At 49.1% G+C, this 17,534-nt stretch overlaps 1 protein-coding gene across 5 annotated transcripts in view; it reads right to left on the reverse strand.

Moving 5' to 3' along the window:
• nsd3 (nuclear receptor binding SET domain protein 3) overlaps positions 1-457 on the reverse strand; it is an 84,548-nt gene extending 84,091 nt beyond the window's left edge. For all 5 annotated transcript variants that reach the window (XM_085971142.1, XM_085971144.1, XM_085971141.1 and 2 more), the window contains exon 1: positions 25-457. The gene's annotated coding sequence lies outside the window, so the exon portion shown is untranslated. The remainder of the gene's footprint in view (positions 1-24) is intronic.
• Positions 458-17,534: the final 17,077 nt, after the last annotated feature.

The following is a 17,534-nucleotide window of genomic DNA, read 5'->3' on the forward strand; positions in this document are numbered from 1 at the left end:
ATAAAAGAAAACTGTTAACACTACCTGCAGTTTGTTCCATTATACTCAAACCCAGAGAGGCTCAGCTTGATGGGGATTCACACTAAATTAGTCCAAGAGATAGGGGGTGAGGGAGGTGGTGGAGGAGGAGGATGTCCAGGCCGCTTGCAGCTTAAAATGGGGGGTTGCTGGTGTGTTGGGGAGGACGGGGGAATATTTTGCGCCTCAGCTCCGCGGTTTTTTAACTGCCTGGCGCTCCATTGTCGGCGGCCGACTGCTTGGCGACGAGGGGACGGTGTCGGTTCCGCCTGGTTGCTGTGCTGATGGTTGTTGGGCTGGGGGAGGGGGGAGAGAAGGCTGGCGCTCGGCTCCGGGCTCCCGGCTCGGGCTCGGCCCGCCGCTTCTCCGGCTTGTTGTTGCCGCTCGCCTCGCAGCCGCACAAAGGCCCCGGCCGCGCGCTCAGCGCCCGCCAACCCCGCGCTCCCATTGGCCGGAGCGCCCTGCACAGCCCGCGCCGCACCATGGGAAATGTAGGCACTTTCGCTCCTCTCTCCACTCTCACACTCACAGCACAGTCACAACACACACACACAGAAAACACAACACAACAATCACACAACACACTCACCACACAACACACACACAGAAAGCACAACACAACAATCACACACAACACACTCACCACACAACACACAGTCACAACACACACACAGAAAACACAACACAACAATCACACACAACACACTCACCACACAACAGAGTCACAACACACACACAGAAAACACAACAATCACACACAACACACTCACCACACAACACACAGTCACAACACACACACAGAAAACAACACAACAATCACACACAACACACACACACAGAAAACACAACACAACAATCACACACAACACACTCACCACACAACACACAGTCACAACACACACACAGAAAACACAACACAACAATCACACACAACACACACAGCACAACACACACTCACACAGAAAACACAACACAACAATCACACACAACACACTCACCACACAACACACACTCACACAGTCACAACACACACACACAGAAAACACAACACAACAATCACACACAACACACACACACAGTCACAACACACACACACACAGAAAACACAACACAACAATCACACACAACACACACACACAGTCACAACACACACACACAGAAAACACAACACAACAATCACACACAACACAACAATCACACACAACACACTCACCACACAACACACACACACAGTCACAACACACACACAGAAAACACAACACAACAATCACACACAACACACTCACCACACAACACACACAGACACAGAAAACACAACATAACAACCACACACAACACACTCACCACACAACACACACTCACACAGTCACAACACACTCACACAGCAATCACACACAACACACTCACCACACAACACACACACACACAACACAACGTAACACACACTCACAACACACAATTACAACACACACTCACAGCACAACACACACACTCACAAACTCACAACACAACACACACTCACAACACACACACACTCACAACACAACAATCACACACAACACAACACACAAAACACAACACTCACAATACACAACACTCACAGCACAACACACACACAACTCACACAATACACAACACAACAATCACACACAACACACAACACAACAATCACACACAACACACTCACACAAAACACACCACTCACAACACACAACACAACACACAATCACAACACGCACTCACAACACACACACACCACAAACTCACAACACTCAACACAACAGTTATACTCACAACACACACTCACAATACAACACACTCACAACACACACTCAACACAACACAACACACACTCACACACTCACAACACAACACACACTCACAACACAACACACACTCATAACACACACTCACAACACAACACACTCACAACACAACACACACTCACAATGCACACCCACAACACAACACACACTCACAACACAACACACAGCACATTCACAACACAACACACACAACACAACACACACAACACAACACACACCCACAACACACTCACAACACACACAACACACACTCACAACATAACACACACTCACAACACAACACACTCACAAGACACACTCACAACACACACCCACAACACACTCACAACACAATGCACACCCACAACACAATGCACACCCACAACACAATGCACACCCACAACACACACTCACAACACAACACAACACACACTCACAACAGACACTCACAACACACACTCAACACACACTCACAACACACACTCACGCACTCACAACACCACACACTCACAACACAACAATCACACTCACAGCACACACTCACAACACAACCACACTCATAACACATACTCACAACACAACACACACTCACAACACACAACAATCACACTCACAACACACACTCACAACAGAACACACACTCGTGCACTCACAACACAACACACACTCACAACACACACTCATGCACTCACAAGACAACACACACTCACAACACACTCACAAGACAACACACTCACAACACAACACAGGCACTGACAGCTCACAACCACACACACACAACACAGGCACTGACAGCTACACACACACACACAACACAGGCACTGACAGCTCAGAGCTGTGCAAGAACCACACACACACAAACAACATGCACTGACAGCTCAGAAGCGCACACACACATACACACAAATAACGGGCACTGACTGCTCAGAGCTGGTCAAGAACTACACACACTCCACTCACACACAACACAGGCACAGACAGTTCACAACCACACACACACAGCACAGGCACTGACAGCTCAGAACTACACACACACAAACAACACAGGCACTGACAGCTCAGAACTATGCACACACACAACACAGGCACTGACAGCTCAGAACTACACAAACACACACAACACAGGCACTGACAGCTCAGAAACACACACACACACACGCACAACAGTGGCACTGACAGCTCAGAACCACACACACACTCCATACTCACAACACAGGCACTGACATCTCAACCACACACACACAACACAGGCACTGACAGCTCAGAACCACACACACACTGTAAACAACCGCTACGAAAAACAATAAGAATAAAACCGGATGGACCACCCGGCATCGACCTCAGCACCGGAAAGGACAACGGCAAACCCAGCCCTGTCGACCCTGCAAAGTCCTCCTTACCAACATCTGGGGGCTTGTGCCAAAATTGGGAGAGCTGTCCCACAGACTAGTCAAGCAACAGCCTGACATAGTCATAATTACCGAATCATACCTGACAACCAATGTCCCAGACACCACCATCACCATCCCTGGGTATGTCCTGTCCCACCGGCAGGACAGACCCACCAGAGGTGGTGGCACCGTGGTATACAGTCGGGAGGGAGTAGCCCTGGGAGTCCTCAACATTGACTCAGGACCCCATGAGGTCTCATGGCATTAAGTCAAACATGGGCAAGGAAACCTCCTGCTAATTACCACCTACCGCCCTCCCTCAGCTGATGAATCAGTACTCCTTCATGTTGAACACCAATTGGAAGAAGCAAGGGCACAAAATGTCCTCTGGGTGGGGGACTTCAATGTCCATCACCAAGAGTGGCTCAGTAGCACCACAACTGACCGAGCTGGCCAAGTCCTAAAGGACATAGCTGCCAGACTGGGTCTGCGACAGGTGGTGAGGGAACCAACAAGAGGGAAAAACCTACTTGATCTCGTCCTCACCAATCTACCTGTTGCAGATGCATCTGTCCATGACAGCATTGGTGGAAGTGACCACCGCACAGTCCTAATGGAGACGAAGTCCCGTCTTCATGTTGAGGATACCCTCCACCGTGTTGTGTGGCACTACCACCGTGCTAAATGGGACAGATTTCGAACAGATCTGGCAACTCAAAACTGGGCATCCATGAGGCGCTGTGGGCCATCAGCAGCAGCAGAATTGTATTCAACCACAATCTGTAACCTCATGGCCCGGCATATCCCTCACTCTACCATTACCATCAAGCCAGGAGATCAACCCTGGTTTAACGAAGAGTGCAGGAGAGCATGCCGGGAACAGCACCAGGCATACCGATAAATGAGGTGTCAACCTGGTGAGGCTACAACACAGGACTACTTGCATGCCAAACAACGGAAGCAACATGCGATAGACAGAGCTAAGCGATCTCACAACCATCGGATCAAATCAAAGCTCTGCAGTCCTGCCACATCCAGTCGTGAGTGGTGGTGGACAATTAAACAGTTAACAGGAGGAGGAGGCTCCAAAAATATCGCCATCCTCAATGATGGTGGAGCCCAGCACGTGAGTGCAAAAGACAAGGCTGAAGCATTTGCAACTATCTTCAGCCAGAAGTGCCGAGTGGATGATCCATCTCGGCCTCCTCCTGAGGTCCCCAGCATCACAGATGCCAGTCTTCAGCCCATTCAATTCACTCCACGTGATGTCAAGAAACGGCTGAAGGCACTGGATACTGCAAAGGCTATGGGCCCTGACAACATTCCGGCAATAGTACTGAAGACTTGTGCTCCAGAACTAGCTGCGCCCCTAGCCAAGCTGTTCCAGTACAGCTACAACACTGGCATCTACCCGGCAATGTGGAAAATTGCCCAAGTATGTCCTGTCTACAAAAAGCAGGACAAATCCGACCCGCCCAATTACCGTCCCATCAGTCTACTCTCAATCATCAGCAAAGTGATGGAAGGTGTCGTCAACAGTGCTATCAAGCGGCACTTACTCAGCAATAACCTGCTAACTCACGCCCAGTTTGGGTTCCGCCAGGGCCACTCAGCTCCTGACCTCATTACAGCCTTGATCCAAACATGGACAAAAGAGCTGAACTCAAGAGGTGAGGTGAGAGTGACTGCCCTTGACATCAAGGCAGCATTTGATCGAGTGTGGCATCAAGGAGCCCTAGCAAAACTGAAGTCAATGGGAATCAAGGGGAAAACTCTCCATTGGTTGGAATCATACCTAGCACAAAGGAAGTTGGCTGTGGTTGTTGGAGGTCATTCATCTCAATCACATGACATCACTGCAGGAGTTCCTCCGGGCAGTGTCCTAGGCCCAACCATCTTCAGCTGTTTCATCAATGGCCTTCCCTCCATCATAAGGTCAGAAGTGGGGATGTTCGCTGATGATTGCACACTGTTGAGCACCATTCGAGACTCGTCAGATACTGACGCAGTCCGTGTCCATATGCAGCAAGACCTGGACAACATTCAGACTTTGGCTGACAAGTGGCAAGTAACATTCGCGCCACACAAGTGCCAGGCAATGACCATCTCCAACAAGCGAGACTCTAACCATCTCCCCTTGATATTCAATGGCATTACCATCGCTGAATCCCCCACTATCAACATCCTGGGGGTTACCATTGATCAGAAACTGAACTGGACCAGCCATATAAATACTGTGGCTACAAGAGCAGGCCAGAGGCTGGGAATTCTGCGGCGAGTGTCTCACCTCCTGACTCCCCAAAGCCTTTCTACCATCTACATGGCGCAAGTAAGGAGTGTGATGGAATACTCTCCACTTGCCTGGATGAGTGCAGCTCCAACAACACTCAAGAAGCTCGACACCATTCAGGATAAAGCAGCCCGCTTGATTGGCACTCCATCCACCACCTTCAACATTCACTCCCTCCACCACCGGCGCACTGTGGCTGCAGTGTGTACCATCTACAAGATGCACTGCAGCAACTCGCCAAAGCTCCTTCAACAGCACCTTCCAAACGCACGACCTCTACCACTTAGAAGGACAAGGGCAGCAGACGCATGGGAACATCACCAACTACAAGTTCCCCTCCAAGCCACACACCATCCTGACTTGGACTTGTATCGCCGTTCCTTCACTGTCGCTGGGCCAAAATCCTGGAACTCCCTTCCTAACAGCATTGTGGGTGTACCTACACCATATGGACTGCAGCGGTTCAAGAAGGCGGCTCACCACCATCTTCTCAAGGGCAATTAGGGATGGGCACTAAATGCAGGCCTAGCCAGCGACTCCCACATCCCATCAATGAATAAAAAAAAACACACAACAGTGGCACTGACAGCTCAGAACCACACACACACTTCATACTCACAACACGGGCACTGACATCTCACAACCACACACACAACACAGGCACTGACAGCACAGAACCACACACAGACAGACACACACACACACACAAATAACACTGGCACTGACAGGACAGACACACACACACAAATAACACTGGCACTGACAGCTCAGAACCACACACACACACACTGGCACTGACAGCTCAGAACCACACACACAACACTGGCACTGACAGCTCAGAACCACACACACACAACACTGGCACTGACAGCTCAGAACCACACACACAACACAGGCACTGACAGCTCACAACCACCCACACAACACAGGCACTGACAGCACAGAACCACACACACACACACACACACAATACAGGCACTGACAGCTCAGAACCATACACAATACAGGCACACAACACAGGCACTGACAGCTCAGCACCAGATACACACACACAAAACACAGGCACTGACAGCTCAGAACTACAAACACACACAACACAGGCACCGACATCTCATAACCACACACACAACACTGGCACTGACAGCTCATAACCACACACACAACACTGGCACTGACAGCTCATAACCACACACACACAACACAGGCCTGGACAGCTCACAACTACACACACACACAACACAGGCACTGACAGCTTAGAACTACACACACAGACACAACACAGGCACTGACAGCTCACAACCACATACACACTCCACACATACACACAACACAGGCACTGACAGCTCACAACCACCCACACAACACTGGCACTAACAGCTCAGAACCACACACACAACACAGGCACTGACAGCACAGAACCACACACACACACACACACAACACAGGCACTGACAGCACAGACACACACACACACAATACAGGCACTGACAGCTCAGAACCACACACAATACACGCACACAACACAGACACTGACAGCTCAGAACTACACACACACAAAACACAGGCACTGACAGCTCAGGAATAGACACACACACACAAAACACTGGCACTGACAGCTCACAACCACCCACACATACAGGCACTGACAGCTCACAACCACCCACACAACACAGGCACTGACAGCACAGAACCACGCACACACAACACAGGCATGGACAGCTCACAACTACACACACACACAACACAGGCACTGACAGCTCAGAACTACACACACAGACACAACACAGGCACTGACAGCTCACAACCACATACACACTCCACACATACACACAACACAGGCACTGACAGCTCAGAAACACACACACACAACAGACACTGACAGCTCAGAACCACACACACACACAATACCGGCACTGACAACTCAGAACTACACACACACACACAATACTGGCACTGACAGCTCAAAACTACACACACACACAACACACACACTGACAGCTCAGAACGACACACACACACACACAAACAACACAGGCAATGACAGCTCAGAACTACACACACACACAACACAGGCACTGACAGCTCAGAACTACACACACACACAACACAGGCACTGACAGCTCAGAACTAGACACACACACCCCACACAGGCACTGACAGCTTAGAACTACACACACAGACACAACACAGGCACTGACAGCTCAGATCTACACACACACACACTTCATACACACAACACAGGCACTGACATCTCACAACCACACACACAACACAGGCACTGACAGCTCAGAACTACACACACACAATACAGGCACTGACAACTCAGAACCACACACACTCCACACACACAACACAGGCACGGACAGCTCAGAAGTACACACACAAACAAAAGAGGCAATGACAGCTCAGAACTAGACACACACACACAAGACACAGGCACGGACAGCTCAGAACTACACACAACACAGGCACTGACAGCTTAGAACTACACACACACAAACAACACGCACTGACAGCTCAGAACTAGACACACACACACACACACAAACAAACGAACTGGCAGCTCAGGACCACACACAGACAGACAGACAGACACACACACACACACACACACACACACACACACACACACACAACACTGGCACTGACAGCTCAGAACTACATACACAACACAGGCACTGACATCTCACAACCACACACACAACACAGGCACTGACAGCTCAGAACCACACAGACAGCTCAGAACCACACACACACACTTCATACACACAACACAGGCACTGACATCTCACAACCACACACACAACACAGGCACTGACAGCACAGAACCACACACACACACACACAACACAGGCACTGACAGCTCAGAACCACACACACTCCACACACACACACACACACACACACACACACACCACAGGCATGGACAGCTCAGAACCACACACACAACACAGGCACTGACAGCTCAGAACCACACACACAACACAGGCACTGACAGCTCAGAACTACACACACACACACACACACACACACACACACACATAATACAGGCACTGACAGCTCAGAACCACACACACTCCACACATACACACACAACACGGGCAGGGACAGCTGAGAACTACACACACACAAAACACAGGCACTGACTGCACAGAACCACACACACATACTCCATACACACAACACAAACACTGACAGCTCAGAACTACACACGCACAAACAACACAGGCACTGACAGCTCAGAACTAGACACAACACAGGCACTAACAGCTCAGAACTAGACACAACACAGGCACTGACAGCTCAGAACTACACACACACACAACACAGGCATTGACATCTCACAACCACACACACAACATTGGCACTGACAGCTCAGAAACACACATACACACAACACAGGCACTGACAGCTCAGAAATACACACACACAACACTGGCACTGACAGCTCAGAACCACACACAACACACGCACTGACATCTCACAACCACACACACAACATTGGCACTGACAGCTCAGTTCCACACACAGACAGACACACACACACACACACACAACACAGGCACTGACAGCTCAGAACCACACACACAACACTGGCACTGACATCTCACAACCACACACACAACACAGGCACACACAGACAGACACACACACACAACACAGGCACTGACAACTCAGAACCACTCACACTCCACACACACACAACACAGGCACGGACAGCTCAGAACTACACACAACACAGGCACTGACAGCTCAGAACTATACACACACAACACAGGCACTGACAGCTCAAAACTACACACACACACACACTGACAGCTGAGAACTACACACACAGACACAACACAGGCACTGACAGCTCAGAACTAGACACACACACACATACACATAACACAGGCACTGACAGCTCTGATCTACACACACACACACAAAACACAGGCACTGACAGCACAGAACCACACACACAACACAGGCACTGACAGCTCAGAACCACATACACAACACAGGCACTGACAGCTCAGAACTACACACACACACACAACACAGGCACGGACAGCTCAGAACTACACACACACACACACACAACACAGGCACTGACAGCTCAGAACTACACACACACAAACAACACCGGCACTGACAGCTCAGAACTACACACATAACACAGGCACTGACAGCTCAAAACTACACACACACACAACACAGGCACTGACAGCTGAGAACTACATACACAACACAGGCACTGACAGCTCAGGAGCACACACACAGACACAACACACGCACTGACAGCTCAGAACTACACACACAAACAAAACACAGGCACTGACAGCTCACAACCACATACACACTCCACACACACACACACACACACAACACTGGCACTGACAGCTCAGAACCACACACACACACTCCATACACACAACACAGGCAGTGACAGCTCACAACCACACACACAACACAGGCACTGACATCTCACAACCACACACACAACACAGGTGCTGACAGCTCAGAACCACACACACACATAAACACAACACAACACAACAGGCACTGACAGCTCAGAGCACATAACCACACACATACACAACACAACAGGCACTGACAGCTCAGAGCTCAGAACATAAGAACATAAGAAGTAGGAGCAGGAGTAGGCCATACGGCCCCTCGGGCCTGCTCCGCCATTCAATAGGATCATGGCTGATCCGAACCTAGACTCACGTCCACTTCCCTGCCCGCTCCCCGTAACCCCTAATTCCCTTATCAGCTAGGAAACTGTCTATCTCCGTTTTAAATTTATTTAATGTCGCAGGTTCCACAGCTCTCTGAGGTAGCAAATTCCATAGATTTACTACCCTCTGAGTGAAGAAGTTTCTCCTCATCTCAGTCCTGAAACGGCAGCCCCTTATTCTAAGATTATGCCCCCTGGTTCTAGTCTCACCCATCAGTGGAAACATCCTCCACGCATCCACCCGATCAAGCCCCCTCACAATCTTATATGTTTCGATAAGATCGCCTCTCATTCTTCTGAATTCCAATGAGTAGAGTCCCAACCTACTCAACCTTTCCTCATAAGTCAACCCCCTCACCTCTGGAATCAACCGAGTGAACCTTCTCTGAACTGCCTCACGCAAACAACACATGCACTGGCAGCTCAGAAACACACACACACACACAACAGAGGCACTGACAGCTCAGAACTACACACACAGACACAACACACGCACTGACAGCTCAGAACTACACACACACACACACACACACACAACACTGGCACTGACAGCTCAGAACCACACACACAACACAGGCACTGATAGCACAGAACGACACACACACACACAACACAGGTACTGACAGCTCAGAACCACACACACACATAAACACAACACAACACAACAGGCACTGACAGCTCAGAGCACATAACCACACATACACACACACAACAGGCACTGACAGCTCAGAGCACATAACCACACACACACACAACACAACAGGCACTGACAGCTCAGAGCTCAGAACTACATACACACAACACAACACATCAGGCTATGACAGCTCAGAACCACACACACAACACAACAGGCATTGGAAGTCTAGTTATCCTTCACTAGTTCCTGTTTACAAAATGTCCCTGAGCAAGCTGGGCCTGTGCCCGAGTATTTATACTCTCCCTGGACAGTGCCACCAGCAGGCCACCCAATATATTTCATAAGTCCTTTCTACATAAATGGCACGATTTATGTCATACACAACACAACAGGCACTGACAGCTCAGAGCTCAGAACCACACACATACACAACACAACAGGCACTGACAGCTCAGAGCTCAGAACCACACACACACACAACACAACAGGCACTGACAGCTCAGAGCTCAGAACCACACACATACACAACACAACAGGCACTGATAGCTCAGAGCTCAGAACCACACACATACACAACACAACAGGCACTGATAGCTCAGAGCTCAGAACCACACACACACACAACACAACAGGCACTGACAGCTCAGAGCTTAGAACTAGACACACACAAACAACACATGCACTGGAAGCTCAGAAACACACACACACACACACACAACACTGGCACTGACAGCTCACAAGCACACACACAACACTGGCACTGACAGCTCACAACCACACACACACAACACAGGCACTGACAGCTCAGAACCACACACACAACACAGGCACTGACAGCTCAGAACTACACACAACACACAACACAGGCACTGACACACACAACACAGGCACTGACAGCTCAGAACTACACACAACACACAACACAGGCACTGACACACACAACACACAACACAGGCACTGACAGCTCAGAGCTCATAACCACACACACACACAAAACAGGCACTGACAACTCAGAGCATATAACCACACACACTGACGTAAGAAAACTACTAGGCACTTGGTCAGAGTATTAAACAAGGCTTTAATCGACTGTTTCACAACATGGAAGTCTAGTTATCCTTCACTAGTTCCTGTTTACAAAATGTCCCTGAGCAAGCTGGACCTGTGCCCGAGTATTTATACTCTCCCTGGACAGCGCCACCAGCAGGCCACCCAGTATATTTCATAAGTCCTTTCTACATAAATGGCACGATTTATGTCATTCTTCCAGCCTGAATGATTGGAAGTCTGGCGGCTTCTTTTTACCAAATTAATCGGACTAAGAATAGACGCAGCCGTTTGGATCTCCGTCGGTGGCCGGAAGGCACGTCTCCTCGGACCGTGTTTTGGTCCCTGGGTCGCTTAGTTCGTACCAGCGGGCTGGCAGAGACCGTGTTGCCTTGATTGACCTGAGGGGGACTGGGGAGATCGTGGCTCCGGGTGCGGGCCACTACAGGTGCAGAGCTGGCTTCACCCTGCCCAATAGTCGGTGATTGACCGGCGTCCTGGCTTCGGGTGGCCATCCCGCAGGGAGCGCTCTGTTCCCCGGGTTGATCCGGCGGAATAGCTGGCAGGTCCCTTGATGTCCCGGGTAGGGCGTCATCCTCAGAGGAGCACAGGGTATCGGCATCATTGATACGGGTCCCACCCTCGATTGGGTCCGTGGGGCCGGTTGGGCAGGGAGCCAGATCTCGGAGTGACACTGCGGATTCCCGGCCATCAGGGTACCGCACGTACGCGTATGTGGGATTGACATCCATCAGTTCCAGTTCGTCGACGAGGGGATCACTCTTAGAGGATCGGACGAATCTTCGGAGCAGCACGGGGCCAGGAGCTGCCAACCATGATGGTAGGGACGTCCCATGAGTGGAGCGACGCTGGAACCCGAAGAATCGTTCATGAGGAGTAGCGTTGGTGGATGTAGAAAGAAGAGACCTGATGGAATGCAATGCATCAGGGAGCATAGTTTCCCACTGCTGGTCTGATAGGTTGTGTGACCTCAGTGCAAGACGAACAGCGTTCCAAATGATAGCGTTGTACCTCTCAACCTGTCTGTTTCCAATAGGCTGATACGGTGTCGTTCTACTTGTGCAGTTCCCCGTTGGGAAAGATAACTTTGAGTTCGCTTGACATGAAGGAGGGACCCCGATCAGAGTGGATGAAATTGGCCGTACCGCAAAGGGAAAAGACCTGATCGAGGCATTTGATCACTGTGGAAGTAAGCATATTGGGACAGGGGAAAGCAAAGGGAAAGCGTGAATATTCGTCCACCATAGTAAGCAAGTAGGTGTTTCGCGTTGAGGAAGGCAGTGGCCCTTTAAAGTCAATGCTGAGTTGCTGCATACGCTATGTAGCGTGTATGAGCGAGCCATCCGACGGATGGAAGAATTGCGGTTTTAATTCCGCGCAAATTCTACAAGTGGAGCATGTTTTTCTCACATCTTCCGCAGAAAATGGGAGATTTTTAGATCGCACAAAGTATAACATATGGGCAACGCCAGGGTGGCATAAGTCAGTATTAAGATCCGCAAGAGTTGAAGTTGACATAGAAGAGCAGAATGCCCGCGTGAGGGTATCCGGGGCCACATTCTCTTTGCCGGGTCAATAATGTATGGTGTAGCCAAAGGCGGCCAATTCCATCCTCCAGAGCTGTATTTTGTTATTCTTGATCTTAGTGCATTTCCGGTTATCCAGCATAAAGGCCATGGAGCGCTGATCGGTTATAAGCATGAAATGGCGACAAGCGAGAAAATGACTCCATTTACGTACTGCTTCGATGATAGCTGTAGCCTCCTTCTCGACAGGAGGATAATGGAGCTCGCTACCCTGCAAAGTTCTGGACAGAAATGCAACGGGTCGACCACCTTGATTCAAGGTAGCCGAGATCGCCACATCCAATGCATCGCACTCGACCATGAAAGGGAGATTTTCATCAATGGAACGAAGCGTGGCTTTTTCCAGTTGTTGCTTGAGGAGGTCAGAAGCTGAAATAGCCGTTGCCTTCAACGGAAATAACTTCAAGTGAAGCAGGGGCTGGATCTTGTCGGAAAAGTGGGGTATCCACTTTGCATAATAGGTAAACATGCTGAGAGCCCGATGGAGAGCCGAGATTTGTAGGAGGAGGGAGCTCCTGAAGCGGACGAAGTCGCTCCAGATCCGGTTTGATGACACCATTGCCCACCCAGTAGCCAAGGATATTGACTGATGGTACTGATTTCACAGATTTGGACTCATTTAAGGTTAAGTTGCGATGACGGAGAACGTCAAGAAATTTCTGACGGTTGGCATCGTGCTCCTTCTGGTCATGACCAGCAATGGTGATATTATCCAGATATGGAAAAGTGTCCGTTAAGTTCTCCTGTTTGACTAGGCTATCCATTGCCTGTTGGAAGATGGCCACGCCATTGGTGACCCCAAATGGAAGGCGACAAAACTGGTAAAGCCGACCATTGGCCTCAAAGGCTATATACATTTTGTCAGAGTTCTTTAACGATACTTGATGGTATGCGCTCTTTAAGTCAAAAGTTGAAAATACCTTGTAATTGGCAAGGTTATTGACCATGTCATCGATGCGTGGTAGTGGGTAGGCATCCAGGTCGGTATACTGGTTAATAGTTTGCGAGTAATTGATGCAAAGACGTTTCTTGTGTTGCTTCAGAGGATTTTTAACTACGGCGACTTGAGCCCGCCAGGAAGATGAACATGGCTCAATGATACCGTCAGCTTGAAGGCGAGAGATCTCTGCCTCAATAAAGGATAGATCATCTTGGCTGAAACGTCGTGATTTAGTGACTATGGGCTTACATCGGGGAGAAAGATTGGCAAACAAGGAGGGCTCGTTGAGCGAAGCCGCCGAAAGCGCACAAAACAGTACTTTGGAAATAGTAAACTCCGGTTTTGACCCTCCAAACTCAAAAGTGAGTCTTTTGTGTTGTTTCTGGAAATCCTGTCCCAGGAGCACATCACTGCATAGGTTTTTGAGCACCCTGAGCCGGGTGGAGGAATAAGTGCAGCCATTGAGAATAAGGTCAACAAGACAAAAGCCAGAAGAGTTGGTGGTCAGTGTCATCAGAGCCATTGCAATTTCCCTGTCCGAGGGGTAAATACGCAGTTTTAACTTACTGACAGCCTGCTCACTGATGAAGCTGTCAGAGCTGCATGAGTCAATTAGCGCACTCAAAATGTGTCCATTTACCGAAACCTTCGTGGCCGCATGGGACAGGCTTTGGGGAAAAACAGCTGTGATGGGAGGAGGAGCAGTTTTACCCTTGACAGTTGTAACCTTAGTAGTCGCTCTTGAGGGAGGAGCAGTTTTATAGTTAGCAGCTGTAACCTTAGTAGTGGCTCTTGGGGGTGGAGCGGTTTTATAGATAGCAGCTGCAAAACTAACAGGGGCTCTTGACCGGTATACCTTAGAAAAGTGACCTTTCTTACTAACAGAGGCTCTTGACTGACATACCTTAGAAAAGTGACCTTTCTTACTGCAATGATTGCAGACTGCCTTACGAGCAGGACAAGATTTCCTGTAGTGGAATGCACCTCCACAGAAGAAACACTTCCTTCCAGATTGCCAAGATGCCGCTAGGGCAGGGTCGTCATCAGTGAGGGCTTCTAGGGTAGGGTCATCATCGGCTAGGATAGAGTAGTCATCAGTGAGGGCTTCCGCCCGAGGCCCATTGGAGGAGTCACCAAAAGTGATAGCAGCAGTCCGTGCACGTGGTAAAAGATAGGCATCTGCATTTCTTTTTGCTAAGTCCAGAGAACATGCCTGGTCATAGGCAGCTTGTAACTTGAGGGTTTTATTCTCCAACAGACGCTGGTGTATGAAAGGAGATGCAATTCCGTTAATAAAGGAATCACGAATTAACTCCTCCTGGTACTGCTCAGCTGAGACAGCTTTGAGGTTACAATCCTTGCTGAGCCTGCGAAGCTTTTGAAGGAATTCGTCAAGTGATACCCCGGGTTGTTGTCGAGTTGTGGCCAGTAGATGCCGAACAAAAATTTCGTTTGGGGCCTTAACATATAGTTGCTGTAGTATTTGGATAGTGGAGTCATAGTCTACACAGTCTTTGATATAGTCAAACACATGAGGAGAAATAATTGGCAAGTATCTCTAACTTATCAGGAACATTCTCACCACACACCCTGAGGAAGTTGCTGAAGGTACGATACCAGTGTTTCCATACCTTAGCCGTTGTAGGTGAATTAGGGTCCAGGTCAAGACGGGTGGATCGGAGTAGTTTCTCCATGATGGATTGATTACTACCTCTGGTTCCCTTCTACCGTTTGAGTCGTAGCTGTCTGTTCCCAAAACTCAGAGCGTGGAGCAGCAAACAGTTGATTAAATTGATGTAAGAAAACTACTAGGCACTTGGTCAGAGTATTAAACAAGGCTTTAATCAACTGTTTCACAACATGGAAGTCTAGTTATCCTTCATTAGTTCCTGTTTACAAAATGTCCCTGAGCAAGCTGGGCCCGTGCCCGAGTATTTATAATCTCCCTGGACAGCGCCACCAGCAGGCCGCCCAGTATATTTCATAAGTCCTTTCTACATAAATGGCACGATTTATGTCACACACAACACAACAGGCACTGACAGCTCAGAGCTCAGAATTACACACACACACAACACAACAGGCACTGACAGCTCGGAGCTCAGAACCACACAAACACACAACACAACAGGCATTGACAGCTCAGAGCTCAGAACCACACAAACACACAACACAACAGGCATTGACAGCTCAGAGCTCAGAACCACACACACACATACACACAACACAGCACATCAGGCACTGACAGCTCGGAGCTCAGAACCACACACACACATAAAACAGGCACTGACAGCTCAGAGCACATAACCACACACACACACAATGCACAACAGGAACTGAACAGGAACTGACAGCTCAGAGCTCAGCAAGAACCACACACACACACACACACACACACACACAATGTCCTTCTTACTACACTATGTCAACTCAGACTGGGGCAAATGTGTGAATTCATATCATTTATTTATTGCATTTTTCCCTCCCCTCCTAAAGATGCTGCCTCCTCCTTAGAGGTCAGCTGTGGCTCAGTGGGCAGCACCCTTGTCTCTGAATCAGAAGGTTGTGAGCTCAAGTCCCACTCCAGAGACGTGAGCACAAAAATCCAGACTGACAGTCCAGTGCAGTACCGAGGGAGTGCTGCACTGTCAGAGGTGCCATCTTTCAGATGAGATGTTAAACCGAGGCCCCGCATGATCTCTCAGGTGGACGTAAAAGATCCTATGGCACTATTTCGAAGAAGAGCAGAGGAGTTAACCCCGGTGTCCTGGGGCCAATATTTATCCCTCAACCAACATCACTAAAACAGATTATCTGGTCATTATCACATTGCTATTTGTGGGAGCTTGCCGTGTGCATATTGGCTGCCGCATTTCGTACATTGTCAGTGACTACACATCAAAAAGTACTTCATTGACTGTAAAACGCTTTGGGATATTTGATGGTTGTGAAAGGCGCTATATAAATGCAAGTCTTTCTTTACTAGTACCCTTCCTTGAGTATATTCAAGACAGAGAGTTTTGGATATTAAGGGAATCGAGGGATATGTGAATAGTGTGGTAAGGTGGAATTG

This window comes from Somniosus microcephalus, chromosome 30 (assembly GCF_052327205.1).
Source record: "Somniosus microcephalus isolate GS21.2 chromosome 30, FLI_Smic_1.0, whole genome shotgun sequence".
Taxonomy (NCBI): Eukaryota; Metazoa; Chordata; class Chondrichthyes; order Squaliformes; family Somniosidae; genus Somniosus; species Somniosus microcephalus.